A 27,934-nucleotide genomic window follows, 5' to 3' on the forward strand; every position below is an offset into this window, starting at 1 on the left:
CATAGCACTTACCACCACCACCACTGTCAGACCTATTACTTATTTCCTGTTGGGTCCATTGTCTGACTTCTCCCAGGACACAGGCATCTTTGTCTATCTGGTTCACAGCTCTACCCCAGGACCTGAAATAATGCCCGGCACATAGCAGGCTCTCAGTAAATATTTGTCAAATGGATAAATAATAGAATTTGTTTTCTAATGTCTTTCTTTGGCAAAAAAAAAAAAAAACAACCCAGAAACTCAATCATTTTCAGCTCCCAAAATTGTTCATTGGAAAGGAGAGGATTTTACTGGTCTCTGAAATCTTTAAATCATTGAGAAAATGTATGTAAAATTTTGGCACAGGTCACAGGCCCGTGGTAGAACTCACTAACTGCTAATAATGATTCCCTTCTTCCTCCTGTGCCCCTCCCCCCATGCCCTCTCCTCCCCACCCCTCCCATCACTCCTCCTCTAGCCTTATCTGTTCTCACCAGGGCTGTCCCCAAGCTCCAAAACTCAAAGGAACCTTCTGTCCTCTCAATTTGCCTAATTCACTTATTTTCTTTAAAGATCCTGATTACAAACTGGCTTGGGAGGGCTGATCCGGCTGTCAACAGGCATAAAGAAGGGCCCTCCCGCCTAGGTGACCTAGAAGCCTGTATTGGCAAGCTTGGTCAAGATTTGATTACTTTTATGATCCCAGGTCACACATGAAATCAATTAAAGGTTTTTGTTAGTTTGTTGGCTTTTTAGTTCCAGACCCGCTGTTTAGGGAAGTCAAGAGCTCAATTCCAAAGATAACTGTGGACCTGGAGGGGCTGCCCCAGGCAGGAAGGCCTGGAGAAGCTGGTGACCAACTGACCAGCACCCACTGGCCTGAGGGCAGGGTCAGCTGCAGGACCCCGGGTCAGAGCCAGAAGGAAACTCAGACGGGCTCCCTGCTCAGCAGGGAGTCTGCTTCTCCCTCTGACCCTCCCCTGTCTCATGCTCTCTCTCTCTATCTCATTCTCTCTCTCAGAAGGAAACTCAGAGACTAAATAGATTGGCTCTGTCATTTTGCAGTCGGTGAGACTGAGGTGCAGAGAGATACCAGGACGGACGTAAGATCTCATTTGAAAATAGCAGAACCAAGAACATAATTTTGTTTCCTGGCTCCATGTCCTGCATCCTCTGACCAGGGCAAGAGGGGCCCCAGCCCTCTCCCCTGCCCAAGTGAGGAATCTGGGGGGACAACGGTTGTGTCCCAGTTGGAACCTAAGCAGCTCCCTTCCAGATGATGCTCCAGGGTCCCAAGATCCTGGGACTCCTTGTTAAATGTCTGAGCCCACTTGCAGGCTTTCATGGGCCTCTCCCCCATCTTATTTTCACTAGGGTGGGCCATGCGGCCAGTGGGTGCTGTTCGCCGGGGGGCAGGGGGCGGAATGTGCGGGCTGCCTGAGCAAGGCCCCTTACAGTGCAGGCAAACAGAACAAGAGTAGCAGAGGATAGGTGCTCGTGTGAAACTCCAAGGTTGGGCCTAATTCCAGGTCATAAGGAAGCTCTGTCCTTCCAGGCAATAGAACACATTTTATTTAATAGTTTATTAGCTGGATTTATAACTTCTGAAATATTTAGACTATGGTCTGTAACCCCATCTGGAGGGAGCCGGCTGTCTAGAGCAGACCCTGCTACCCTATGCCGCCTTCAGCGTGGTCTGGGGGGGTGAGAGGAGCCTAGGCTTCCGGGAAGAGGGAGTTGGGAGAAGGGAGCGAGCAGGGACATCCTCCTCCTCACACGGGTGCTTCATGGACTGGATCTAGGGCCACCCTCACATCACCTTTTCAGCTGAGAAAACTCAGGCTCACAAGGCTTTGGCCACATCACACAGCCAGGGACAGATGACCAAAGGGCCCTCACCTTTCCCAACTGAACGGCAAGTTAATGTTGAAATGACAAAAGAAAGGGACAAGGAGAAACATTTCTGGCCCCCCTGGAAGGCCTCTTTAGCATCTATAGGTGTTCCTGGCTAGGTACCTGCCTGGCTGATCTACCAGGGCAGGTGGGGTTGGCAGGGGGCATCTTCCTCTCTGCCTGGCTACTGCCACAGTCCAAACACCCACTGTGCCATGGCTTCTCAGAAAGGAGCTTTAGGGACAGTGGGGGTGACAAAGCAGGAAATAAAAACTGGTATCCGGGAGCGCCATCAGATAAAAGAGGCTGGGGGGATGAGGTTTCTCAGAAAGTTGGGCTTCTCTGCATCTTTCTCAGGGAGCCCAAAATCTTCGCTAAGTTGATCTCCTACTGAAGAGAGACCTTTGCTTTGCCAGAGCTTCTGTTTAATTATGTCTAATGAAATGGTCTGAACTAGAGGTCTCTATCAGACCTGGACACTCCCCCACTTGCCCCCATCTAAACTAAGAAGTTTAGAACTTCTTTCTAAACATTGGTCCCATCTGCCATTATGGGCTCATCTCTTCCCATGATTTCTCCCTGTGCCCTGGGCTCCCCTTCAGCTTCTGAGGCAACCTTTCACTTTTGCACAGGCTTCTTCCCCCAGGATGCCCTTTCCCTCCTTTCCTGACCCAGCCAGCTCTTTGCTCTTCAGGAGCCAGCTAGGTCCCTGTCCTCCAGTCCCTCCCAGCTGCCCCCAGACTCCCCAGACTGTATCCTCTGTGCCTCCTCTGTTCTCCCCAAGCCCCGTGCTTAGTCATAAAAGGACTCTGGACACTGCCGGCTGATTGCTACCTGTCTGTTTCCTGTTGTAACTCACAAGCAACTTGGGGCTACGGTTGGATTTTATTCTGCTTCCTGTTCCAGCGTGCACTTTGGGCCTGAAATGTCGTAGATGCTCAGGAAAGGTGAGCTGAGGGTGGGAGCCCCTTCTCTCAAAGGGTGTGCCCTCAACATGACCTTATTTGCTATTTACTTTCCCGAGGAGGAAGACTTATGGGGACAGCTCTTATTATCCCCATTTTCTCACTCTGAAGGTTGAGAAGCACTCGACCATTCTTGTCTCTGGGGGCTGGGCCAGTGTAAAGCAGTTCTGGTCTTTCCCCTGCTTGGCTGGGGGCAGGGCAGCCACAGAGCGCTGGCTGCTGGACCCCCAACCGAGAGCAAGGTGGCATTTGACCTTTTCCTCAGCAATCTCCAGACTTTGCCCTGGGGTGAGAAGCAAGAGTGAAATGGCAGAGCTGGGCTGAGAAGACCGGAGACCCTCCCTCTCCCAGGGACCAGAGGAGGTCCCGGTCAGGGACATTTCCAGGCAGGAGCCGGGCCCAACCCCAGGGACACACCAATGCAGGGCTGGGGAGGAGGGGAAAGGTCGGTTGCAAAACCCTGCGTGTGGCAGCTTCACTGCTGAGTCATGCCCCTGAGGCCTGCTGGGGACCAAAGTCAGAGGCCGCGAGCTCAAAACAGCCCGGTTAGAGCTGCCCCTGTTGACTCCCTGGCCTTCCACATCCAATCCTTCCTTGGGCCCTGCTAATCCCCTTCCGCAGGGCACAGCTGTTAGTGTTTTCCCCAGCATACCTTCCTGTGTTTGGGTGACAGCACCCCAATTTTCCTTAGAGATCCTCTTTCCCACCCTCAGCCCAGATGAAGTTGGACTCTCTCCCCCTCCCCAAACACCAAGGATGGTCACACGGCCCAGGCTCAGAACATTCCCTCACGCCTGTGATTGGCTCCAGGATGGGAACATGAGGAAGCATAGCAAATGAGACTCAATTCCAAGACTTTCATCACAAATGTTGGGGAAGCGACCCTCTCTTTTTCTATAAGGATTGCCAGCTGGGTAACTATCTCAGCCTGGAGAAACTGGGGCCTCCATGGGCATGAGGAGTCCAGCCCAGGGAAAACAGAACCAAGAAAATATACAAGGAGGGGACCCAGCCTTCCAGCCTTTTGTGAAACTCAAAATGTACCTCTCACTTTACAGTGACATGGACGAATACTTTCCTCTTGGCTCAAGCAGATTTTGAAGTTGGGTTTTTGTCATTTGCAAACAAAAGATTTCTGACTAACGCCATCTGGATAATATCTATTCCATCCATCTTCCTCTCCTTTCTCGCTCTCTCTGCCCTAGTTTAAGCCTCGTCATTGGCCTTGACATCTCTACCCTGGATTGTTGTACCAGACAATCAACTAATGATGACAACAGAGTAACAATAGTTGGATACCTGCTGCCACTTGCATGCACTTCCTGTTTATTAGAGCGACCCCACAAATTGATATCTGCATCTTACTGATAGAGCCTGAGGGTCAGAGAGGTAAGGGGCTTGTACGGAGCTAGTGTAGACAGCAGAGCTAGGATTCGAACTCGGATGATCTGACTCCAAAGCACATCCTCTTTGACCACAGCTTCATCCTGCTTCATTTAATGCTAGGTGCGTCTTGTTTATTATCTGCAACAGATATTTAGGTGGGAACACTTTTGTGTTCGGAAGCACAGGGTCATAGGGGTAGCCAGACTCTGTCAAATATCTTGGACTTCATGGACCCCTTTTAGGGACACTAATTCTACTTTTGGCCCATCGTTTTTCTTCTGCCTTCATTTTCTTTTCCCCCAATTCCCCTCCCCATCTTTAATTTTGCTGCCATGCTCTCACTGGCCGGGCTTAGCTCACATGCCCACCACTGTATAGTCACTGAGGTCAGGAGCTGTGCTATCTGAGTGGGTTGCCACGTCATAGGCTCAGCTCTGGGTCTTAGTCAGTTCCATGCAAACTAGTTGGATGGAAAAGGGTAAGATGATCGTCCAGAGACAAATCAAGGTGTTGTTGCCCAGAAGGGATAGCCCCTTCTTCTCACCTGCTGCCCAAGACCTCAGCCACCCAAAGCAACAGTTATTTATTTGATTTTGCAGTGTGCCAAGCCCTAGGCTGAGCACTGGAAGGACAGAGATTAGGCACAGACTTGCCACTGATGCAGATGGTGAAAACCTCACTGTCAGAGAGCAAGTAGACTGTGGACAAACCAACAAAATGTTGTGGGATGAGGCCATAGCCAAGGAACACCATCAGAACAATTCATTTTGCTTGGGGATGGAGGAGGGGGCACGGGAAAAGCCATATTGAAGAGATAACACAAGCTGGGCTTCAAAGGGTGTGGCAGCTTTTGTCAGGAAGGATGGTAGGACAACAGCATCTCTGGCAGAGTGGAACAGCATGTGCAGAGGTGCAGAGGCATGAGAAATCTGCCGGGTTCTGCGAAGAGAGTGTAGTTGGGGACAATGCAAGACAAGGAAGGGGAGGGGGAGAAGAGGTGATTTGCCTGAGGAGTAAAGGAGTAGAGAAGCAGAAAAGTAATCCCTAGTGCTTGAATGGCTTTTCCTGGCCTTTTATTTAAGCTTTGCTTAGACAGCCCAAGAGGAAGCTGGTGCCTCCCCACTCTGCAGCTTGTCTGGGGAGGGGAAGGGTTAAATCAGAACAAGATGAAGATATGCCTGGGGAGCTAAGTGTGGAATGGGGAGACCAAGGCAGGCTGGAACTTGAGCGTTGGAAAAAGGACTGGGGAGAAGGAAGGAGGCAGGCCAAGGAAGGGACAGGTCAATTGCTGAACTCATTAAAAATTACATGCCAAGCCCTGCACTGGACCTTGGGGATACAGAGATCAATAAGGCAAGGCTCCTGGCTCCACAAGCTCACGAGCAGGCTCATAAGCAGGCTCACAAGAAGATGGTAAAGACTGTAGAGTGGGCTGAGTTCTGTGGCTCGATTTGTCTAGCAAGAGTCTGTGGGAGCACCAGGAGCAACCTCCCTAGCCCAGGGACATGGAGAAGGCTTCCTAGAGAAAGTGACATTGGAGCTGGGCCTTAAAGGATTACTAGGAGTTTGCCATTTAGAGATTGAGGAACTCTCATGACTCCAATAGTCTCTTTTATTAAGATTGACTACACTGTAGTTACTTGGCCAATGTCTATCCTTTCTGTTGAGCTCCATAGTCGTGGGCATTCTGTCTGTCTGGTTCATCGAATTTTCTCCTATACCAAAAAGAGTGTCTGGCATACAGTAGGTGCTCAGTAATGTGTGTGTGTGCATGAGAGAGCAGCTTGTGCAAAGGCTCAGTGGTGGATGCCCATACAGACAGCATTACAAACTGCTTTGGGACAAGGTGGATGGGGCAGACAGAGTCCAGGCCAGAAATGACCTTGACTGCCCAGAATAGTCTGGATTTTATCCTCTAAACGAGGAAGGACATGATCAAATTTGCACTCACTCATTTATGGACAAATATTTATTGAGCACCTACTATGGGCCAAGTATTGCATTAGACCCTAGGGGATATCATGAGAGCAAGACCAACTCCTTCCCCATGTGCAGCCTACGTCCTCCTGGGAAACCAGACAGCAAACTTGTGAGCCATTAAGAAAGAATATCTTTTCAGCTAGTGATGAAGTGCTAGGTAGAAAAATTTCAATGGTTAAGGGGTCAGAAAGTGATGAGAAGGGAGAGGCTCAGTGCCAGACAGGGAGTGTGTCAGATAGGATTGTGTTCAGCTACATGCAGCAGAAAACCTGACTCACAGTAGCCTAACATATAGGAGTTTATTTATATCTTGCAACAGGAAGTCCAAGAGGTAAGCAGTTCAGGGTTGGATGGCAACTTGGTGGTGATGTCAAGAAACCACGTTCCTCCATCTTCCTGTTCTGCCTCCTTAGCATTATCTCTGATGCTTTAACTTTTTTTTTTTAATGAGAAGGAATGTATGCATTTCATAATTATTTAAAAGTACATAGTTAAAATAACTTAAGTTGATGCCTCACTGACATGTAAATTACTCCATCCAAAAAAATTCAGGGAAGCCTGATGCTCACAAAGATGACTGGTATGAGTTTTCTGGGGCGGAAAATAGGGGAAAGGACCAAAGCCACATCTGGGTTGATGTGATACACAATTATAACCACCAGCGGGTGGGTGTGACTGTGGGTGTGTAGGCAAGGTATTCAATTCCTATGCTGGACTCCTTCCTGTGGAAACGGGTATTCAGAGCAAGAAATGGCCATGAAGAGAATAACCCCCATCTCCTCCCAGCTCCCACAAATAAACTTGGAAAGATTTTAGGATGAGCATCAGGCTTCCTAAATTTCATTGAATGGGCAATGCAGGACAAGCTGACTGCAGCTAGTACTTGGCTTACAAAGGGATCGCTCTGGGGCAATCTGAAAGCTCTAGTTCTGGGAGAAATGGGGAAGCCTGGGTTAGGGCGGGTGATAGGGATGGAGAAGAGGGGGCAGCTGTGACAACTATGGAAGGGGATGCAAAAATGATGACAGTCAATGTAGAACCGAACCAAGGGCCTCACTGAGGTGAGGGGACCCAAATGCAGCTATAAGAAGTGATGAGCTGGTCTCAAGTCTCCAACAATGTCGGGCTCCCCCACTAGAGAGTTGCTTCTAAGAGGCAAATCTCAAGATGGCTTATAGGGTTTTCTGGATGCTAAGAAGTTCCTGAAGTCAGCCTGCCCTTCCTTTTTTGGTAGAGCCAGTGAATCATGGAATCCAAACACTCACTGGGTACTGGGCATTCATTAGTGTCTTGGTAGCCGGTGACAAGTCCATTAAAAAACAAAAACATGGCAACAGAACTTTGGGGAGTTTGGGGGAATGCAGGCCAAATAACCTAGCCCTTGGGCCCTAGTCACTGGGCACTTGAGTTGGTCACTGATTGGGGAACATTCTGTGGAGAGGTGGTAACTCTGTTCCAAAAAACTTGGGGCCACGACTGTCATCTCCTCAAAAAGGAAGGGAGGTTGAACGGGCTTCAGAAAAGTCCCGTTCCAATAGATTATGAATGTATTTGTTCATCTTTAATGTAGCCAGCTAAAATGGTTTCAGGGTATCAAATATTCCACCAATCCTGGGCTAGGCACAAAATATTAATGGGAAACAAAACAGACAAAAATCCCTCCCCTCACAGAACTCTGATAGGAGGAGACACCCCAAACCCCAAATAAACAAGAAGTCTCTATAGAGTAAACTAGTTGTTTCCTTTTGTTTTTCTATGTTAGACAGGGCTCTGTGGCCATCTCGGAGCCAAATACATCCTTCATTAAATAATTCACTGATAAGTCATGCTGTTTTCTTCTTCAACTATGTAGTCAAAAGGAAATTTAGTCCAGACATGTGTCAGTCAATCAGCAATAGACAAAGTTCTGGGTACCTGTTGCTTCCATGTTTTTCATTCTAGCATTTGGGAGTATTAAAGATGGAAGCATTGAAGCCCCAGAGGTGAAATGTCCAAAGATCAACCAATTGACAAACAAGACCCAGGTATCCAATTCACAGGCTGAGACGGTACACATTTTCCATTACCTGACCGTAAGAGTCTCTGTTCTCTGCTCTAGGCCAAGCTGGTGGCCCGTGGGTAGATATGCATATGTCTCATGGAAAGATATTATTAAGTGTACAGCTCTTGACAGGTGATAAAGCATCTTCACATTTGTTATCTCTCTATATACTCTACATAGAGTTATAGGTTTAGCAAGTGAAGTTACAGGCCATCCAGTTAAATTTGAATGCAATATTTGGGACACAATTATATTAAGAAAAAAATTGTTTATCTGAAATTCAAATTTAACTGGTTGTTAAATTTAGTTTCGTTTGGTTGCATTTGGGCTGCTATAACAAATTCCCATAGACTAGCTTAAAAACAAATTTTATATCTCATAGTTCTGGAGGCTGGGAAGTCCCAGATGAAGGTGCCTGCAGATTTGATGTCTGGTGAGAACACTCTCTCTGGTTCACAGATGGCTGCCTTTTGTCTGTGTCCTCCCATGGTGGAAGGGGCAAGAGAGCTCTCTGGAGTCCCCATGACCTAAGACCTCCCAAAGCCCCACCCTCTACCGCCATCACACTGGGCGTTAGGATTGAACACATGAATTTGGGTGGGACACAGTCCATAGCACTGGACATTCTGCATCTTATCTGGCAACCCTAACTATAACCCTCAGAGGCAGGCCTAACCCTCCGTTTGACCACTAAGGCTCAGAAAGTAAACTGCTTAAGGTCAACAGGGGGGATTATCAGACCAAGGGGATGTCAGAACTGGGCCCTTCCCCTTTGCTGGTCCCTGCTTCCCCCCTGGGTGGCATCTTCAAGGCATCAAGGATATGCTGGGGTGGAGTATGAGGATCTCAGGGCGAGAGAGGAAGGACTGTGTCAAGGGGAGGCCACGGAGGGGGCCACCGCCATGATTAGCAGACCCCAATCTTCATATTCGCGGGCAGAGGAGGGAGGCTTTCCACTCTTCGTGGCAACATGTTTTCGGTTTTAGTTTACTGTACCAGGGCCCCGGCACCCCAGCCAACAAGACTGGAAAGGCAGGAAGCCATCTGGAGCTGCATGCTGAGTCACAGGGCCTGCAGAAAAACAAGAACATCATGACAGCAGAGCAGGGGGTGGGGAACAACCTCCCTGGAGATGGAGATCGAGGTGGGCACCGGAAATAGAAACTGCTCCCTCTGAAGCATCTGTTAAAAGACCCAAGATCACCACGCATTTGCAATTCAGTTCCCATTAAGCGCCAACTGAATGCAGAGGTCTGGACAGTTCTGTGACAATGTCAGTAAATCAGGTGGTATAACGGAAGTTTCTGGGTTTTGTTGTTGTTGTTTCAATCCTGGCCTCTCCTCTTCTCTGACTACCCATTAGCCCTTGGGCAATTTACTTAAACTTTCTGACCCTGTTTCCTCTTCAGCAATAATAACCCTTATCTCCCTGAGATAGTGTGTGAGGATTTAAATGAAATCACATTTTTAAAAAGTGTCTCGCAAAGGGCTGACACACACACTAGATGGTCAACAAATGGTAGGTGTTATTATCAGAGAGACACAAAAATATCTTCCTGTCAGGTGGGTGTGGGGATTAAATCAGATAACACAGCTCCACTCTCAAAGAGCTCTGGACCTACGTCTGAGAGACGGGACGGTTCAGCTACAGTAGAGATTCCGTTCTCCTCCGGCCCCTAGATCCTGAGATGACTGGTTCTGGTTTCCCTGAGTGAGGCTAAATACACACACAGTGAATGCCCGCATGACGTCCATTCATTCCATTCCACAAATATTTCCTTTATCATTGTGCACGTTACTGGCTCAGCCTGTGCAGAGGTACAGAAGAACAAAATGGAGATAAATACTATTTTCTGTTGTGTTTAGCAATTGTTCCGTGCCAGGCACGAAGGTAAGGGCTTTATATGAATTTCCAGAACAACTCTTTCCGGTCAGTACTATTACAATCTCCATTTTATGGATGGGGAAACTGAGGTTGTCCAAATATGTTGTCCAAATGCACAGAGCAAGTAGGTACCAGAGACCAGGCTCCAATTGCCCGATTCGCCCAAAGGTTCTGACTCTCAGACTGTGGACAAGCTCCCAGAGGGAGAAAAGTCCTCACTTGGAGACTGAAACTCATTCAGACACACAGGTGTAGGAACAGTGTCAGGCAGTGAGATGATTAAATGCCAAAGGAGAGGTTGGTGGTCAGAGCTGTAGCAGTTCTGGGCTGGAGAGGGATCCCTGAGGGGCTTCCTGGGTGGTGGGAGTGGGGTGGGGGTAGCGCTAGGCCTTGGGACAGGAGATGGAGCAGGGCATGGAGAAGGCAGGTGAACAAAGGCACAGAGGACTTGGCCAGGTATGGGCAAGGTTCAGCAAGAGGCCAGCTGGCCCATCCCAGGTGTGTTTTGGAGAGCAAAAGAAGGAACATCCAGTTCACAACGTCTGGCTGGGCCAGGCTGTCATTAATTTCCAGAAGGAGAAATGCCTCGGCCTGGCTAAAGTGACTTGTAGCCTTGGTACCTCACCACCTGACAGGATCCCTATGTACCATGTATTGGGCCTGGTCAGTAGGGCTCAAAGGTGTAGATGTTGTCAGGAAGGAAGGAGGTGTTTGCAGATTAAGTGGGTCTGACCTGTCTTGCCCAATGGCCTCAACCTTAGCTCTCCTGGGTGAGGAGATAATGACATTCCCTTTGCCTTCAGAAGACTCTACTAAGAATAGCGCACACTATGGGTCATTAAAACAAATTCAGAGACAGTAGGATTTTTCCTCAAGTCAGTCTGGCAATACGTATCAAGAGGCTTAAAACTCTCGACCCTTTGATCCCAGGGTTTCACCAGCGGGAATTAATCCTAGGGAAACGATCAGGGAGGTGTGCAAAGCCTCCCTGTGTGTGTACAAGGATGGTTGCTGTAATATTACTTACAAACACACCAGTGAGAAATGCCCCAGCTGATCAATAACAGGGGCTTGGTTAAAAATGATGATACGTCCATATAATGGCGTACCGCACCGCCATTAAAGTTATTGTGGCCACATCATATTAAGTGAAAAAATCAAGTTGCACAATATCGATCTAGGATGATCCCAGCTTGGAAGTGCATTAATCTAATCCATTCACTTATTGAATAGTTAATGTGCTGCGTGCCGGGCAATATTCCGGGCATGGTGATAAAGAAGGGAACAAGTTCAGTGTACCATTTGGGGCGAAGTCAAAGAACAAGCGAGACAATTTCCAGGAGTAAGGCGATGCCATGGAGAGGGCATAAGATGGGCTGGTTTAGACGGAGTGACGAGGAGGGAATTATCTGAGGTGACATTCCGATCTTGACCTGTATGTTGAAAAACATCCATTCATGAGGATCCAGGGAAGAGCATTCCAGGCAAAGGGACAAAGGCCTTGAGGGGTGATGCAACTGCAGTTTTAGAAAAAAATAAATAAAGGCAGAGACACGGGGGAGTGGGAGAAAAGAGGTGGGAGGGAGGTAGGCACAGGCCACACAACACAAGGATGAAAGCCAAGGTGAGGTGTTTATATGGAGTTTGGATTTTACTCCAACTGCAGTGGGAAGCTGCTGGGTTTTAAGTCAGGCAATGATTATATTTACATTTATTTCATATTTATGAACCAGAAGGAAATACACCAGTGGGTTAATAGAGATCACCAATGGGTAGGGTAGGGTCATGGACCATTTGTATTTGTTTCTGTGTGCTCTTCTGTAATTCCCAAACTTTCGTAATTAGAAAAAAACCAATAATTCCTATTTTAAGATAACTCGCCAGAGAGCCGTGCGAACTGACAGCGACCACTAACGTGGAGCTCCAGAGTGAAAAGTCTTCCACCTACACACTCTCGTTGGATTTTCCCAATAACCCTGTGAGTGGAGTCAGATCATTTAATTAGCTCCATTTGGTAGGTGAGGGAGCTGAGGCTGGGAGGGGCAAAGAGGCTCCGGCAGAAAATGGCACAACTGAGGCCAGACTAGAGGTTCTAGAAGCCTTGCCCAGGCTTCCTGATTTTGCCACAGAGCCAGGCCTGCAGGCTGGTCTGGCTTAGATTTAACCAGAAATGCAGAGGTCCCAGGGAGAAGTCCATAGGCTGACTCCCCTGCCTGGGGGAGGACCCACAGCCCCCAAGAGCAATGTGTGCTAGAAGAGGGGCCGTCCCCATAGGACAGATGCTCAATAAGCATTTGTTGAATTAACGAAATAACTTGCTTTTGGGAAAATGCCGCTCTTGGGAAGTGGTTTAGCTGACTTTACAATTCAGTAGCTGTGTGATCTTAGGCAAGCCTGAGTCCTCCTCTGTAAAATGGAGATTAAGTTTATGGTCGCTCACCTCCATGAAGCGTTAACAGTTTAGGGGCACGCTCAGAGCCAGATGGCCTGGACTTGAATCTGCTTCTATCTCCTGCTAGCTGTGACCTTGCAGAACTCCTTAGTCTCTTAATACCTCAGTTTTCTCATCTATAAAGTGGGGGTGATAATACTTGTCTCCAAAGGATGTTGTTAGGACTACATGGGTGGATAAAGTGCTCTGAAGAGGTCTTGGCACATGGTACTTGCTCCTTAGACATCCGCTAGTAGCTCGAGCAGCATGGGGCTGATGAAGGGACTGAGTGGCTTTCGGAAGCATATGAAGAGCTTAGCACAGGGTGCCCATTCACAGCAGCTGCTTCTGCCCTTCTACCACGGTTCCTGCCTTTATTACTCCTTCGGTAGTTCTTCGTAGGAAACATACACAAATTCACTGCCCACCTTTTCCTTTAAGGAGGAGACCCCTTACCCATGAGGAGGGTCCTCTGCCAAGTTAAACAATAGATCCACTCTCTCTCTCATCTCAGGTTTCTGTCTGTTCAAGGTCACGTGAAGAGCTTCCAATGTCTCTGTTTCTAATTCAGTGAAGGAGCCACCTTTAAATCTCAGGCTTGCCGTGTGCTCTGGTCAGCGACCCTGGAGTCACTGCATCTCCGATCGGATCCCCACCCCAGTGTTCAAACGTCCATCATGTGAGGACCACCAATCCTGGTGCAGCAGCTGCATGCCACTTGGCCTCGTCTCTCCCTCATTATTTTTCTTTAACTTGTCTCACATTTAAAACTTAAATACATTTGTTCAAAAGGGAAATGTACTCATTACCATAAATGGAAAGCCAATACCACCTGCCACAAAAAGAAGCTATCCATAAAAAGAAATACCATGAAAATAAAGCAATATTGCTGAATTCTGGGGAAACGGGGTGCCCATTGAAGACTCTGGGCTTGAGGCCTGTTTGATTTCCATTTAAAAGAGAGATCTGGAGAGGTGTTAAAGTTTCAGAGAGGTGCTAAAGACCTGTGAGTACCAAAATGAGACTGCCTTCTCCGTGTGGTAAGAAGGACAGAAAGAATTCAAAGAGGAAAAATTCTTGAAGCTCACGATTTAATGTTTTATTTCCTTGTTTATTCACCTTCTAGAACTTTCTCCTGTCTGCCAGGAGCAAGGGGCCCCCTTTTACGTGATTCAGTTCTTTACTGAGAAAAGCTAAGGAGGGAACCGCCCACTCTCTGCTTCTCACTTACTAGGTCGTTTTAGGAACATTCCTTCCCCTCTCTGAATTGAGGGAGGTAAATCAGAGAAATGTTCTTCTCAGAGGATTTCCAGGTCCTCAAAGTCTAGGAGGCCTCCTCCGAAAAGTGCACCTGGCTGTGCATGGATGTTTTCTCACCTGCTGGTGGGGCAGGGGTGATGTCCACCCGGAGGACAGCCTCGTGGCGTGGTTCAGGTTGCTGGATCTCCCCAAGAGCGAAGCTGTGGGATTCATCACATATCCACAAATAAATTCACGTTTCCTGGGGGTGGATTTTCTGCTTGTTGAGTCGAGCAGATGGCTGTGCTTGAGTTGAAAAAGGAGGTAGCCAAAACCCCTCTGTGCCTAGCCTAGACCCTAGCAAGAAAACGAGCAAACAACTCACATGGACTTCAGGCTCCGTCCCCCTGCTTGGCAGCCCCTGCAGATGCTTCCTCTAATAGAGAGTCTGGGGGACAGTCGCTGAGGCATCACCCCCAAATTATTCCTGTTTTCATGTCTCCTCCCTGCTTCTCAATCAGCCGGATCTGCTGCACCTGCGTGGCATCCAGATTTCTGAGCCCAGCATTCAAGACCCCCTCTCCAGTCTAGTTCCAATTTACATTTCCAGTCCTGGCTGCTGGGACACCCTTCCTTGAATCCCCTGCTTTTGACAAGCTGGTTACCGGGCACACAGTCAGTGTGAAGAAATGCAGAATGAAAGAATATGCCTTCTGTTGGGCTGCCTCTACAGTTCAACATGTATTTCTTGAATGTCAGGGACAAATGGTGCTTGAAGGCTTCTATGCCAGGTCCTGGTAGGGTGGCCAGGGCCACCTGGGGATTTGATTTGCTTGGGATTTTCCTGGTTTTAGCACGGGAAGTCCCTGTCCCAGAAAACCCCCAGGGGACAAAGGCAAATCGGGAAGGTCGGTCACCTTACTGGGGTAGGCTGCATATACTCTGTCTTCATGGGGCCTTGGCATGGTGGGGGAGGATGGCATTAAGCAAATGATCCCACAAAGAAATGAGTAGTTATAAACCAGGGCGAGTGCAAAGCCAGAAGCCAGCCCTGAGCTGAGTGTTGTGAGGAAAACCTTCTCCCAGCCCTGGAGAAGCTGCTGGTTGCTAGGAGAGAGAGGGACATACAGCTTATTTAATATAAAGTGGTGAGTGCCGTGAATCAGAAATCGACACTCTCTTTTCCCTGTCCATATAGCACTGTTTCTATTTTAATTGGGGTTTCAAGCATCGGAAATCCACTGTGGTGAACTAAAATGGATATATATTGAAAGGGCATTAGAAGGAAAAGCTAGGAAACAAGGCTTTGGAAGAGAGAGAGAAACAATTGCTTCTTAGGTTGTTGAGAGAGTAGAAAATAATGCCAGAACAAAAGAACTTGCCTTGTTCCGTTTTCATTAGAAAAATGGACTCTAGCCATTCTTTGCCCTTGGGTTTCTCTGCCCAGTATTCTAATTCCAGGAAGGAAGAATCTGATAGCCAAGCTTGGGTCTCATGCCAGCCCCTTGGTCAGACAAGGGGGGCACCGTGATTAGAAATTCCACGAAAATTGTATGCTGCAAGGCTGGGGGGCAAGATGGTTGCTGACGGAAGATGGAAGGGCTGGGATGCTGGGAAGGTGAAGGCTTCACTCGTCCCTATCTCCTCTTCAAGAAGGGGCCCAGACCTCCTGCACTGCGGTCACTGCCTTCGGAACCCCTCTCTGCTTGCCTTCTGACCGGAATCTTCTGTTACCATGGACAGCCCCATGCTGACAGCTGCCTTCCCGGACACAAGTGTCTCATCCAGCCGCCCCGAATTGTGATCACCTTGGGGCATGCACTGTGTCCTTGGACACACCTGGTACAATGCCTGGCACAGACAAGAAACTCTGTAAGTGTGCTGAGTGCTTTCTAGAGAGTTTTCAAGAGCTGTGACGATCCTGCCACCCCTACCCTGGGCCCCTGCCCTCCAGCCAAACCAGTCTTCTTGCTTCTCGAATGCTCGGCCCAGCTTGCTAGCCCTTCCACCCTCGCCGCTTGCTTTGCTGATCTCATGAGTCAGGGATTCTCAACGGGGGCGTGATTTCGCCCTTCAGGGACATTTGGCAATGTCACACTAGAGAAGGGCTACTACCAGCATCTCGTGGGTGGAGGCCAGAGATGCTGCTCAACGGCCGATCGTGCCCAGGATAGGCCCCATAACAATGACCCGGCCCACGATCTCCGCAGTGCCGAGGCCGAGAAACCCCGCGGCACTGCTGAATGCTGCTCACATCTCTGCTCAGAGGCCCTCCGCTCCAGGAGGCCTGCCCTGACTCACCCATTTCTCCCTCTCGTGCCCCTATTGCATCTCTTTGTGGTATGCTATCACCACCTACAATGATCACGTCTGTTTGTGCTTGTACTAGACGTTCAGCCCTCTGAGAGAGGACCCCAGCGGGCCTTGTTCTCTGTTGGCCACTCAGCAGGGAAAGCAGCGCCGGGCACACTCTGGGCTGCTCAGTAAAAATGTGTCAAATCAGTGTTTAATAAAGGACAGTGCCCTCGACACCTCAAATGTCAGAGGCCAGAAAGCTCAGCTGGGAAGCCTGGCTCCTCTCGGGCTGGCCATCCCCGTGTGTAAGTGGCGATTTCCCCAGCCAGTTCAGTTCAATTCAGCCTCTGCTGTTTGCCGGCTGCGTGGTCTTCGGCAAATTTCTTAAGCTTCCTGGGCCTCCGTTTCTGCATCTGTAAAGTGGGGCTGTTATTATTAGCCCCTTCCTTGCAGAGATGTAATGGGGACGAAATAAATGAATCCACAAAAAAGCCTTAAGAAAGTGCCTGACTCAGAAGAGCCTCGGTAAATGTCATCTACCATCATCATCATCACCCTGATTTGGCTGGGGTAGGCAGTGAGGATGACAGAATGGGCTCGGGGGCCCGACCAGAAGATTAGGGGATTAATACAGCTTGCAAGGCCAAAGCTATCCCCGTTTGGTTTTGCCAGTTCTTGCTCCATCCGTGAAATAAACCGGATGAAGCCTTTATCCATCTCTTGTTTTGAGAAGGAGGCTAGCAGGGAACGTGGATTTAATGTGGCAGATGGTGCTGTCCTTGAATTATGAAACCAAAGGAGGAAATTAAAGTGCTCCGTTGCAACAGCAATGGGCCACCAAGGGTAGAGGCCAGGGGCGGGGGCATCAAGGAGGACAGAGGAGGTGTTTTGTCGAAGGACAGAGGAGGTGTCTTATCGACCGGGCAACGGCTATTCATGAGGGCAGCTGGAGTCCTAGAATAATGTAATTTTATGGTCTAAAATAATTTTAGGCCACCCCCTTCATCTTATATAGGCAAAGGAGGCACAGAGAGGGAAAGTAACCCCCCACGGTCACACAGTGAGCGGCAGAGCAATCCACGAACGGGGTTATTTTACTGCCCTGGGCCAAAGCCAGCAGCACCGTGTCTCTTCTCAGCTCCTCAGGGCTGGAGCCATTCTGTCTGGGTCTGAAACAAACAGGGGCAAATTTCTTACCTCCTGGAACCTCAGTCGCCTTGCCTGTCAAATGGGAATGATAATAAGCCCTCCCTCACAGGGTCACTGTGAGAATCTGATGGATTACCATCACATACAATATTTAGGCGGGGGTTTGGTGCAAAGTAAATGCTCAATAAAATGTAAGTACTTGCTGTGGGGCCAGAAGCGACTCCACGTTCTAACGGTTCCCCGAGGCTGTGAGCCCCTCCGAGGCCGTGCCTATCTATGGGACATCTTTTGTTCTCTACGCCTTGCAGAACAACTGACACCTGCTGGGGGCCCCCGTAAATGGTAGTGGCCAGCGTCTGGCTCCCTCAGGAACGCCCATGTCTCAGGCGGCACCACGAAGCACCAGGGAATGCTGCCAGCAATGCATGCGACTCTTTGTCCCTCGTTCAGACTTTAATCCTAAATGGATAAAGCAGCCCTCCCATCCAACGGCGAACTGGCCTCGTGATGAGGCCTATGTTTGTTTTCCCAGCCTTTTTCTGCAGCACAACGCCTTTCCCCAACTATGCTTTGGGTTATTTGCATTTAAATTGGTTTTCTCTCATTATAGAAATCTCTTAGGTCAGCTGGAGTTTCCATTTTCCTCGGAATCAGTTTGGAAGTTCCATCTCTTGCTCGAGGGTCCCTTATGCCCTCCTCCCTCTCGCTGACGATGAGATGTGGTCACGTTTTCTCATCTCATCGTGGAGAACAGATAGGCTGAGAAAGTCATCCCAATCCCACACAAGCTCGGCATGTTTCTCACAGAAGAAGTTGGGGGTGGAAGGCGGCGGGGGGGGGGTGGCGGGGGGCGGGTAGGGGGCAGGAGGATTCTGGCCCCTGTAACTGTAGGAAGAAGGCCCCGTGGTGGTGCAGCTTTAGGACATAGGCCTCATTTTCTCATTTATTAAAAAAAATCAACAAAGCACAGTGCTGGGTGCTTGGAATGCAGATAATAAGACATACCTGCTGCCCTCCAGGAGCTCCGTATCTAGTAAAGGAGAGAGGAAAGCAAAATAATGTTTTAAAATCATAATATAGTCAAATAATTGCCTTAATCAGGATCAGAATAGATCCCAGCCTGAGAAGCAGCTTTCGGTGAGTGCTCATCAAAACCACAGTCACACACACGTGTGCGCATGCACACGCCCCCCCCCCCCCACGCACACATGCACCAGCTCAAAAACGTTTACAGCACTTGCCATGTTGCCAGGTAGCTTTCTAAGCTACGTACACCATTTATACATGTATCTTAATATATTCATTTAATCTTCATGACAAGCCATGAAGAAAGTGCTATCATTATCATTGTTTTCCAGGTGAAGAAACTGAGGCACACTGATTAAATCACTTGCCCAAGGTCATTGCTAATAAAATGTAGAGCCAGACTTGACCCCAGGCAGTGCGGCCCCAGAGCCTATGTTATTTATCCTATGTTATGACAGCGCCTGACCAAAGGTGGTGCACTCTTGTGTTTTCTAGACTAGTGCACCTTTCAAACTGGTCAAGATCCACTACCCTGATTTTCTGACCTGTGAATACACTGTGAACCCGGGTGTGTGAAGATGTTTGAGATGCTTGCGGTGGATCTGAAGGAAGACTGGGAAGTTTTCTGATGGATAAAAGGAGGAATAAAGTATTTCATGAAGGACAAGACTGTGCCAGTCCCCAAAGTATGAACAGCATGGAGGTCTAGGTAAAGGGTACTCCAAGTTGTTTGACAGTGCCCAGGTGTGAGGTAGGCTGAGCAGTTGGTGAGGCATGGGACTGGGAGACTGGCAAAGACCAGACCATAACAGGATTTGAATACCATGCACATGGGCTCTGTCATGAGGATGAGGGGAGCTATGGAGGGGTTGAGCAGGAGAGGGACACAGACTGTTAGAAAGATCACTCTAGCTCTAGGGTGAAGGGCTACCTGGATAGGGAGGCGAGGAGAATGTATGATCAATAGATATAACTAGTAGGCATCAGAGCTATAACTGATTCGGTATAATCATTAGGGTGAGGTGGCTTTTTCCCTGCACAGAGCCACTCCTGCTATTCACCATGTGTGTCGTGGAGCTGTCGCTACCCGGAGAAGACATCTTTATCTAATTCACCCAGACACTTTAGAGGCAAATGGTGGCCCTGGTGGGAGATAGTCAAGAGGGGTGGAGACAGAGCTAAACTAAGACAGTGGCTTTTGAGAAAGAGATGAGGGGAAAAGATATGAGATATAGTGGAGCAAAATCATCTGATCTCGGTGATCAACCTGATATCAGGGCTGAGGGAGAGTGAGGAGATGGGATGATGCTCAGGTTACTGATTTAGCTCAAGCAGATTACTCTTTAAATCCTGTTTCAATTGAACAGCAGGTGTAGCTGAATTTTTCCCGCAAAGGTCCTGATAGAAAATATTTTAGATTTTGCAAGGCTTACAGTCTCTATGATAATTACTCAATTCTGCCATTATAATTCAAAAGCAGCCACAGACAAGATGTAAATGAATGGGCATGGCTGTGTTCCAATAAAACTTTATTTACAAAAACAGGTTGTGGGCCAGATTTGGCTTGAGGGATGTCATCTGTTGACCCCTGCTCTACACCAGGAGGTGGCCCGTGTGCCAAGTAGATCGCCAACTAGGAGAGCCAGGTGGCTGTTAAGTGGGAGAAGAAAGGCTCACACTGTGAGGCTCACACTTCATCAGGCAGATAGACTGAACATGTCTCCTTGAATGATGCCCACCTGACCATAAAAAGACTCATCTGAAATTGCAGAGTAATTCCAACATCTAGTCCTGGGAGCCCAGATCTGCAGAATGGAGGCAGATGTTTGACTCCAAATGCTCAGTCTCTGTTCCAGTGGAGGTCCTGGTCTGATATTTCCATTGGTTACCAGGGCAACACAATAGGAACACGTGCCCACCTTCACCGAACACTCGCTCTACACCAGGCACTGGGTTAAGGGCTTTATCTGAGTGATCTCATTTAATGCCAACAAAACCCTGGTGTGGCAGCCATGTTTTATTATGTAACCCCATTTTACAGATGAGGAGACTGAGGTACAAAGAGGTTCAATAACTCCGAGGCCTGGAATCAGGCAGTCCAATCCCAGACTCTGGGCATCCACCCTCCAAAACTGATGCTGCAGGCCCATGTGGACCCCCATGGTCACTGCAGCAAACCCACACATTAGCCCCAAAACACAGGCTGAAGCAGGTCAAACACTTGTTTCAAAAGCAAACCCAAACAAAATCAACAGGCACATCTTTCCAGATCTCTGTTATTGAACAAAATGGTTGTCAGAAGTGGGTCCAGCTGAAATGAATATATTGCTATCTGAAGGTATTGCATCTGAGGGAGGTGGGGACAGAAAGTGAGAGGAGACAGCTAATCTCCACGTGTTCACTCCGCAAACATCCACTTAGGGCTCTGTGGTCCCTGTCCCTGCCTCCTGGAGGGCACTGGTTGGGAGGGAGCCAGGCACAGAGCAGAGCATTTGAACACCTTGGATGTCATGCATGGTGGGGTGAATGCACGGTGCACTGGGGGCACAGAGCAGGGACTTAGCCTGAGCAGAGGCACCTGGAGCCTAGCCCAGGTGATCTGGGGTTAGAGTGATGGTGAGGAATATTCCAGGGGAGGGAAGGGAATCTTCCAAGGCAAGGGGGCTTGAGGTGGAGGGAGGAGATCGTATAGAAAGGATGTGGTTGGAGGGGCTGGGGACAGGTCCTGGGGAAGTCAGCCCCCCAGCAGTCAGCCCCGACCACTCTGGGCTGCAGGTTGTCTTGTTCTCACCCTTTTGTGCAACCAGAACGGTCTCTCAGTTCTAGATGAAACATAAAGCACTTGCCAAGAATATGGTGATGCCAAGAACACTCTGCTGATGATGCATCCTGAAATAGTAAAAATAAATAATAGTAAATCACTTCTATCATGCTGCCCATGTCACCCTGCTCTTCCAAAGGCTTTATCTTGCTTATTATGTTCACTGAAAGTTTGAAAGTGGACAAATATTAATACTGCTATAGCCCTTGTTGTATTATTAAAAATATTAACAGCTCTCATTTGGGGGGCCCTCGTGGTGGCCAGCTGTGAGCTAAGTGCCTTATATATAATATCCTATTTAGTAGAGAAGCAATCTGAGGCTCAGAGAGGTATAGTAACTTGCTCTAAGTCATACACTGGGAAAAGAATGGAGCCAGGACCCAAACCCAGAGTTTGCCTGATGTCTGAGCCCAGAGTCGTCCTGCGGGGCCTTTCTGCCTTGACATCATGTCGTCTAAGGACTTTGTGGATTTCTGAGAACATCTTCATCAGTTATTATATTTGTCCCTCCAAAGAACTGTCTGAATTTAGCAGAAAAAGAACCGTGGCTCAGAGAGGTAAAGTGTCCTCTCCAAGGTCACACAGCTTTTGAAAGGGCCAACTGAAGACTTGAGCCGAGGTCTTTCCATTTCAAAGCCAAGGCTCTATCTCCTTTACCATGGCTTCCACGTCCACAGCAAAGAAAAGGGCAGCTAATGTTCCACCCCTGGTATCATTCTTTAAAAAAAAAAAAAAACCCCCAAACTCATGTTCTCTTAATTTCTGCATTGGCAGGTATTCATCAGGCAAATCAAAAGATAAATACCTAGGAGAGCAGGACACGCAGATCACAGCCAGGATGACATCATAAGGAGCAGGTTGTGCCAAGCAAATCTAATTTCCTCTGACAGAGTGGCAGGCTGCGAGATAAGAAAGTCACTGCCGTTGCCGTGTCCCCAATTCTGAAGGACAAGCTAGATCAGCTCCACAGAAACAACTGGGGGGGAGGGCGGGGACAGGGCGCACTGCACCCCCACACAGGCGTGCACACACGCACACACTCACGCACATACATATACGGGCACACAGACACACACACACACACGGGAAGACGGATACCAAGCAGCACACACGCGTGCAAATACACCCACATGCCTTCAAAGACACACACGCAGGTTGAGAGAGACACACAAATCCATATACATACATACGCACGAGTCTACACACCCCTCAACTCAAACACATACACGGGGTCACCAGCAGAGACCCACACACATAGACAGATGGAGACACACACATAAATACAGAGATATACAGACACACAGAGCAACACATACAAATACACAGACACACATACAGACAGGCACACCCGTCTGCCTCCCCTCCACAGGCAGAAGACATACAAACACACACACAGGGACAGAGATGCACGCGTGCAGCCACACATTCGCAGAAATCCGCAGAGACGCACGCATTCACTCACACACACCAAGACACACCCAGCATCCCTCTGCGGCAGGAGGTGCTGACTCTTCTCAAATCCTCTCCTCTGTATCCCTGAAATTACATCTTTCCCAAATTGGAGACTGAAAAATGAATACCTCTGTGTCTGTGCATTTTCTCAACTCTGCCTGGCCCCCTGTCTTCATCCAGAAGCTTGGAACACACACCCTGGCAACTAATTGTGTGTTGTTGAGAAAGGACGTGGACGTTGGAGTCAGGCTGGGGTGGGTTCCAGCTGAGGCTCTCCCACTTACTAGGTGCGGGGACCTGGGCAAGTCTCACCTTTCTGCGCTTCAGTTTTCCCATCTGCAGAGGGGTTGACAATCCGTTGGACTGGAACCCCTTGACCTTCTGGCATTCAGCAAGAACCTGTCCATGCTAAGCACTTTAGTTACTTGAACATCCGTCTTCCTCACCAGACTAGAGGGCATCTTGTGGGCAGGGGTCTCATCTGCGTCCCCCTCAGTCCGTCCTCCAGGACTCAGCAGTGTCTGCCAGGCACATGGTAGGCGCTCAGCGAATATTCGTGAAACGAATCAAAGAAGTCTATATCCTTAGTGTCTAGCACAGGCCTGGCACGAAGTAAGTGCTCCCTCATAATTAAAGTGTGTTGAAAAAAGTAATACATGGAAGCATAATCACAACCATGGACCAAGTTCTAACTACATGTCCTAGCTATATCACCTCGTTTCATCCTCTCCATGAGACACACGTTCATTTGTAGACGAGGAAACTGAGATCCAGGGAAGTGAAATAATTCACCCAGGGTTACTTCCTGGGGTGGCGATTCAAAACCAGGAGTATGATTGCTAAACACATGCTCAGAACCTAACCACTGTAGACTTCATGCATAAATATTTTCCACCAGTGACACAACTCAACTGATGACTTCTCCAGCCAGCTCTGCCTTTTCTAGGTGCGGAGTAACTCTTTAGACTGAATTCGACATTTTATCTTCCATCCTGGGTTGACTTTTCAGCCTCCAGCATCCATCTAGAACACCTTTCATATGTCCACAGGGTTGCATTTTACACATACATAATCCCAAAGCTCCTGATGTCTGCATTTCCCCTTGCTCCCTCTAGAGTAACACCCACCCATCCATCGGTCTATTTATCTGTCTAATCACCTGACCATTTTCCATTTGAGGCCATTCGGTCCCCAGATGTTTCTCTTCTGTGTTTGTGTAAACCACAGAGCCCCATCCTGCATTTGTCAAATCTGGTTTCCTCTCTCTTGCATTGGTACAATCCCTGGGTTTAAAAACCAACTTTGGAGATCCTGGGTGGCTCAGTCAGTTAAGCGTCTGACTCTTGCTATCAGCTCGGGTCTTGATCTCAGGGTCCTGAGTTCAAGCCCAGCGTGGAACCTACTCAAAACAAAACAAAACAAAACAGAAAAACAACTCAAACAATCTGTAGGCCAATCGAGCTACTTTACATAACTACTTGATGGTGCACAGTTAAGCATTTTGCAAATCCCGAGAGGTTCTTACCCTTATACCCCCCGCACTTCTGCACACCTCAGACACACTCAAGTCCCCCACCCCCTCCCCCACCACCCCCAGTTTCCCTTAAAAAAGAGGGTTTTGTGAAAGATCTCTGCCTCTGTCTGGGCAGGCAGAATGGATACAGCCACAGGGCATGGAGGCCATAATTATCCTTCCCCACAAAGGAAAATAAAAATGTCCAAAGATAGTGGCCACCTGGCAGGCAGGGGATCGGGGCAGCGGGCGGTGACTCATCGGGCATGCCAGGCAGTCACTCTCCCCCTGCAAGCAGGCTCCGAGCTTACTCACAGCTTTGCCAGGCGAACGAGCAGGAGAACAGAGGCATCTGAGGGCGAGGGAGGCTCTATTTCTGCTAGCTTGAACTCTAACATGACACAAGAGGCTTTCAAGACTTTTTTTTTTTTTTTTAAATCACTCTTTTACTTCCCAGTTAGGACGCTATTCATTGGGATAGCCCCATATGAACAGAGTGGATCTAAGCTGTATATATATATATATATATATAAACCAAGCAACCCAGATTTTCCCTGTCCTTGTCATCTCAAACCCCTGTCCCCCTCAGCATCTGTGTGAAATTCTACCACTAGCAGTTGATATCATGGGGCTGGACTGAGTCTTCTCCTGGGGTGGTTCTTTAAAACAGCGTCGTCCCCTTGTGTGGAGTAAGGTGAGTGGGGAGGGAGGAGAGCTGAAGGGGTTAAGGAGAGGCTACTGCGTGCCAGGAACTGTGCCAGGTCCTTGATAAGAGTCATCTCCCCGAACACTCACAGCCCCTGCCTGTCTCCGTTTCGGAGCCGCTAAAAGGGACATTCAGAGAGGGGAAGTGACCTACTCAATGGTCACGGAAAGGCCAGGATTCAGGTCTGTTTGGCCCCAACGGTGACACTCTTCTCTTGGGTCCCTGTTACCTCCCAAATGGTTTAGAGTCCTCCTAAACTGCTGCGGAGACACACCTCACTTTGTTCACACTGGGATGACAAAGAAATGTCACCTCAACTGCCAATGCTAACACACCGGCTCAACTGGGAAACATGTCCTGTTTCCTGGAGCACTGGTCTCGTTCTCTGGAACACCGAAATTTAGGATGTGGCATGCATCTGCTAGCAAGAGGGATCGCCTTGAAGACCAAAAGTCCAGAGCATGGCGGAGCTGAAAGCAAGCGACATCTGGGGCCCTGATGGGACAGCTGAGCCCCTGAAAGCAGCCCTTGACCTCGCTTCCTCAATGAGTCCTAATGTCTGGCTGTATCTGGGTCACAGTCATCTGCATTTTATGGTCATCTGCTGTTGAAACTGCCTCGTTGACCACAGTCAACTATTAGAAAGTACTAGAGTTCTGAGGCTGCCTCTTTCATATACTTCTGATGTGGGCTTTTCTGCCCCGAGGTGTTCTGCTGAGGGTCAAACTGGACAACCAAGAGGTTCCTTATCCACAGAATCCCAGACTTCAGACTAAACTAACCCTTGCCTCCTCTCTGACCTTTTTCTCTTGGGGTTGCCATCCTGACAGCTCAGGAAATAGCAACCATCAGAGGCCATGGAGTCGTCCTAGACTCTTAGCTCTCTGTGCCTCCACTTCCCCTCAGATACCAAGCCCAGGAATCTGTCCCCTGCACCCCATCTCCATCTTCCCACCACAGCCCTATCTCTCCCTGCCCAGGTGGCTGCAACAGGCTCCTCATTGGCATGCTGACTCCAGCCCACCCTCCACCTTGGCTCAGAGAGAACATTCTAACAATGTACAAAGCCGGCCACATCGGGGCATGTTTAAAAATACTCCTATGGATCTACATTTCCTGAAGATAAAATCCGAATGCCCGGGTCTGGCATCCAAGAACTTTTGTTACCAGATCCCTGCCTCTTTCTCGAACCTTCTCTACAGCTACTCCGGAGACACAACCTGCCTTCCCATCATACAGACCCAGGGCAGTCACTCCGAGGCCGGCCTCCAGACCTCCCACCTTTGAACAGGCTCTTCTCTCAGCTGAGCTGACCTTGCCTTGTTTATGTAACTCCACTCATCCCTCAGCTCAGCTCTGGCCTCCCAGGCCCACCCCTCCCAGATGGTCAGCCCAGATGGGGGGCCTCCTCTGGGTCTCTGCACCCTCCAGTGTCCCGTATCATGCAGGCTCAGGAGTCTTCCTTGGCTTTTAAGCTTCCAAGACCAGATTCTCAGCAGAGTAGAAAGAACTCATGGCTTAGCCAAAAACATGTGGAGGAAGGCAATCACGAGCAAAGCAAGGTGTTCCTCTCCCCCCTGCAGACAGAAGAATGTTCCCGGGAGTGATGTGCAGTGGGCTGGGAGGGGGAGTGACGAGCATGCCCACGCTCCTGTGGGAGGCCCGCACACTTAGTACCCAGGGCCAGGTGTGGGGCAGGGGCAAAGTCCCAGAGTCCGTGGGGGTTCTGTGGGGTCTCCGAGCTGAAGGGAAGAGGCAGTCCCAGGGAGGCAGGAAGGCCCAAAAGAGCAGAAGCGGCCACATGGCATCTAGGCGATGGGGGTTCAGAAATTTCTTAGTTTCCCACAATCCTGTGAGGCACCAAGAATAATACAATGTTCCTGTGAACCCCAGAATGTCATAGAGATAACAGAGTCACCTGACCTGAGACAGGCTGCAGACAGGAGATGGGGACAGCTCCATGGAGACCTGCGTTGACCAGTGACTCAGAATGGAAATTGCCACTGACAGGTGACATCAAAGACCAGGTGACCCTCCTCCCATCACCTTTGCACACCAAACATAAATACTGTCTCTGGGGAAAGGGAGGGGGTGGACCGACGGCAGCTAAGTTGCTACCTATCCCTACCAAATGGAGGCTCAAAATAGAAATTGAATTCTGTCAGGCATAATACCGAAATTTATATTTGTCCCACACCTGAGTTCATGGACCGATGATCATCCCCATTCCAAGTGAATCCATGAACACAGATGGTAAAAACAACTTGGCCAGAAAAACACATGTATTCAGAGCTGGGACCGTGCCTGAAATAGGGGTCTGTCTCTTTCCTCTGCTTTGACTGCTAGGGCAGCCCAACATGATACACCAAAAATCCAGGAACCAGATCCAAAGTCTGTTTGAGGATTAGAGTTACCGCTGCAGAGTCCCAACACCGTACGCCATACAAGAATGAGAGCTGGACAATCAGCGACCAGGCTTGAGGGTAATGGGGCTACGCGATGCTGAGTCATGTTTCGGGCACCCCTCCTTCCTGTGTCACAAGAAAAGGGTGGTCAGTAAAGGCTTCTCTGCAAAAATGAGGCCGCAGAAGAAATCTGTAAGTAAGTAGAACTAGGCAGGGAGGGCAGGGTTACCAGGCAGACAAAACTGCTTTGCAAAAGTCCTGTGGTAGGAAAGTGTGGACTTGTTCATGGAAGAAAATAGGCCCCTATGTCTGGAACACTGTGAGTGAAAGGTGGCTGAAACAGTACATGGACTGGTGCTTCTAAAATGCTCCCCTCCTTCCCCTTGAGGTTGGGCAGGACCTAGTGACTTGCTTCTAGGATAGACTAAAATAGCAATGGTATGCCTCTTCTGAGAGTGGCTTATAAAAGACTTCCTTCTTGCTCACACTCCATCTCTTGCTTTCTCACTTGTTTGTTCTGATAGAGCAAGCTGCCATGTTGTGAGCTCCCCTACAGAGAAGCCCGCGTGGCAAGAAACTGAGGGAGCCTCCAGCCAACAGCCAGTGAGACGCTGAATCCTGCCAACAACTCAAGAGGAACCTCGAGATGACTGCAGCCCCACATGATTACAGTCCAGTGAGAGACACTGAGCCAGAGGATGCAGCCGAGCCACACCCAGATTCCCAACCCACAGAAACTGTGACATAATAAACCTGTTTTTTTTTGTT

General features: G+C 48.9%; 2 long non-coding RNA genes across 6 annotated transcripts; one reads left to right on the forward strand and one right to left on the reverse strand.

The window, feature by feature from the left end:
• Nucleotides 1-2,528: 2,528 nt before the first annotated feature.
• LOC123861661 (uncharacterized) lies at nt 2,529-27,934 on the forward strand. Of its 5 annotated transcripts, none has more exons than XR_006795086.3 (6): nt 2,529-2,819; nt 15,453-15,671; nt 18,765-18,978; nt 26,655-26,788; nt 27,108-27,244; nt 27,691-27,934. It is a non-coding gene; the product is annotated as an uncharacterized LOC123861661 (long non-coding RNA). The 5 variants fall into 5 exon arrangements; XR_006795087.3 differs by having other exon boundaries at nt 26,655-26,771; XR_006795091.3 differs by lacking the exons at nt 26,655-26,788; nt 27,108-27,244 and having other exon boundaries at nt 2,539-2,819.
• On the reverse strand, nt 20,679-22,967 carry LOC123861679 (uncharacterized). Its single transcript, XR_006795096.3, has 3 exons — nt 22,855-22,967; nt 21,896-21,989; nt 20,679-21,158 (listed from the first exon to the last, which is right to left on the reverse strand). It is a non-coding gene; the product is annotated as an uncharacterized LOC123861679 (long non-coding RNA).

Source organism: Mirounga angustirostris, unplaced genomic scaffold (assembly GCF_029215605.1).
Source record: "Mirounga angustirostris isolate CCGP_5_RB_7025 unplaced genomic scaffold, mMirAng1.0.hap1 SCAF_7, whole genome shotgun sequence".
In the NCBI taxonomy this organism is placed as follows: Eukaryota; Metazoa; Chordata; class Mammalia; order Carnivora; family Phocidae; genus Mirounga; species Mirounga angustirostris.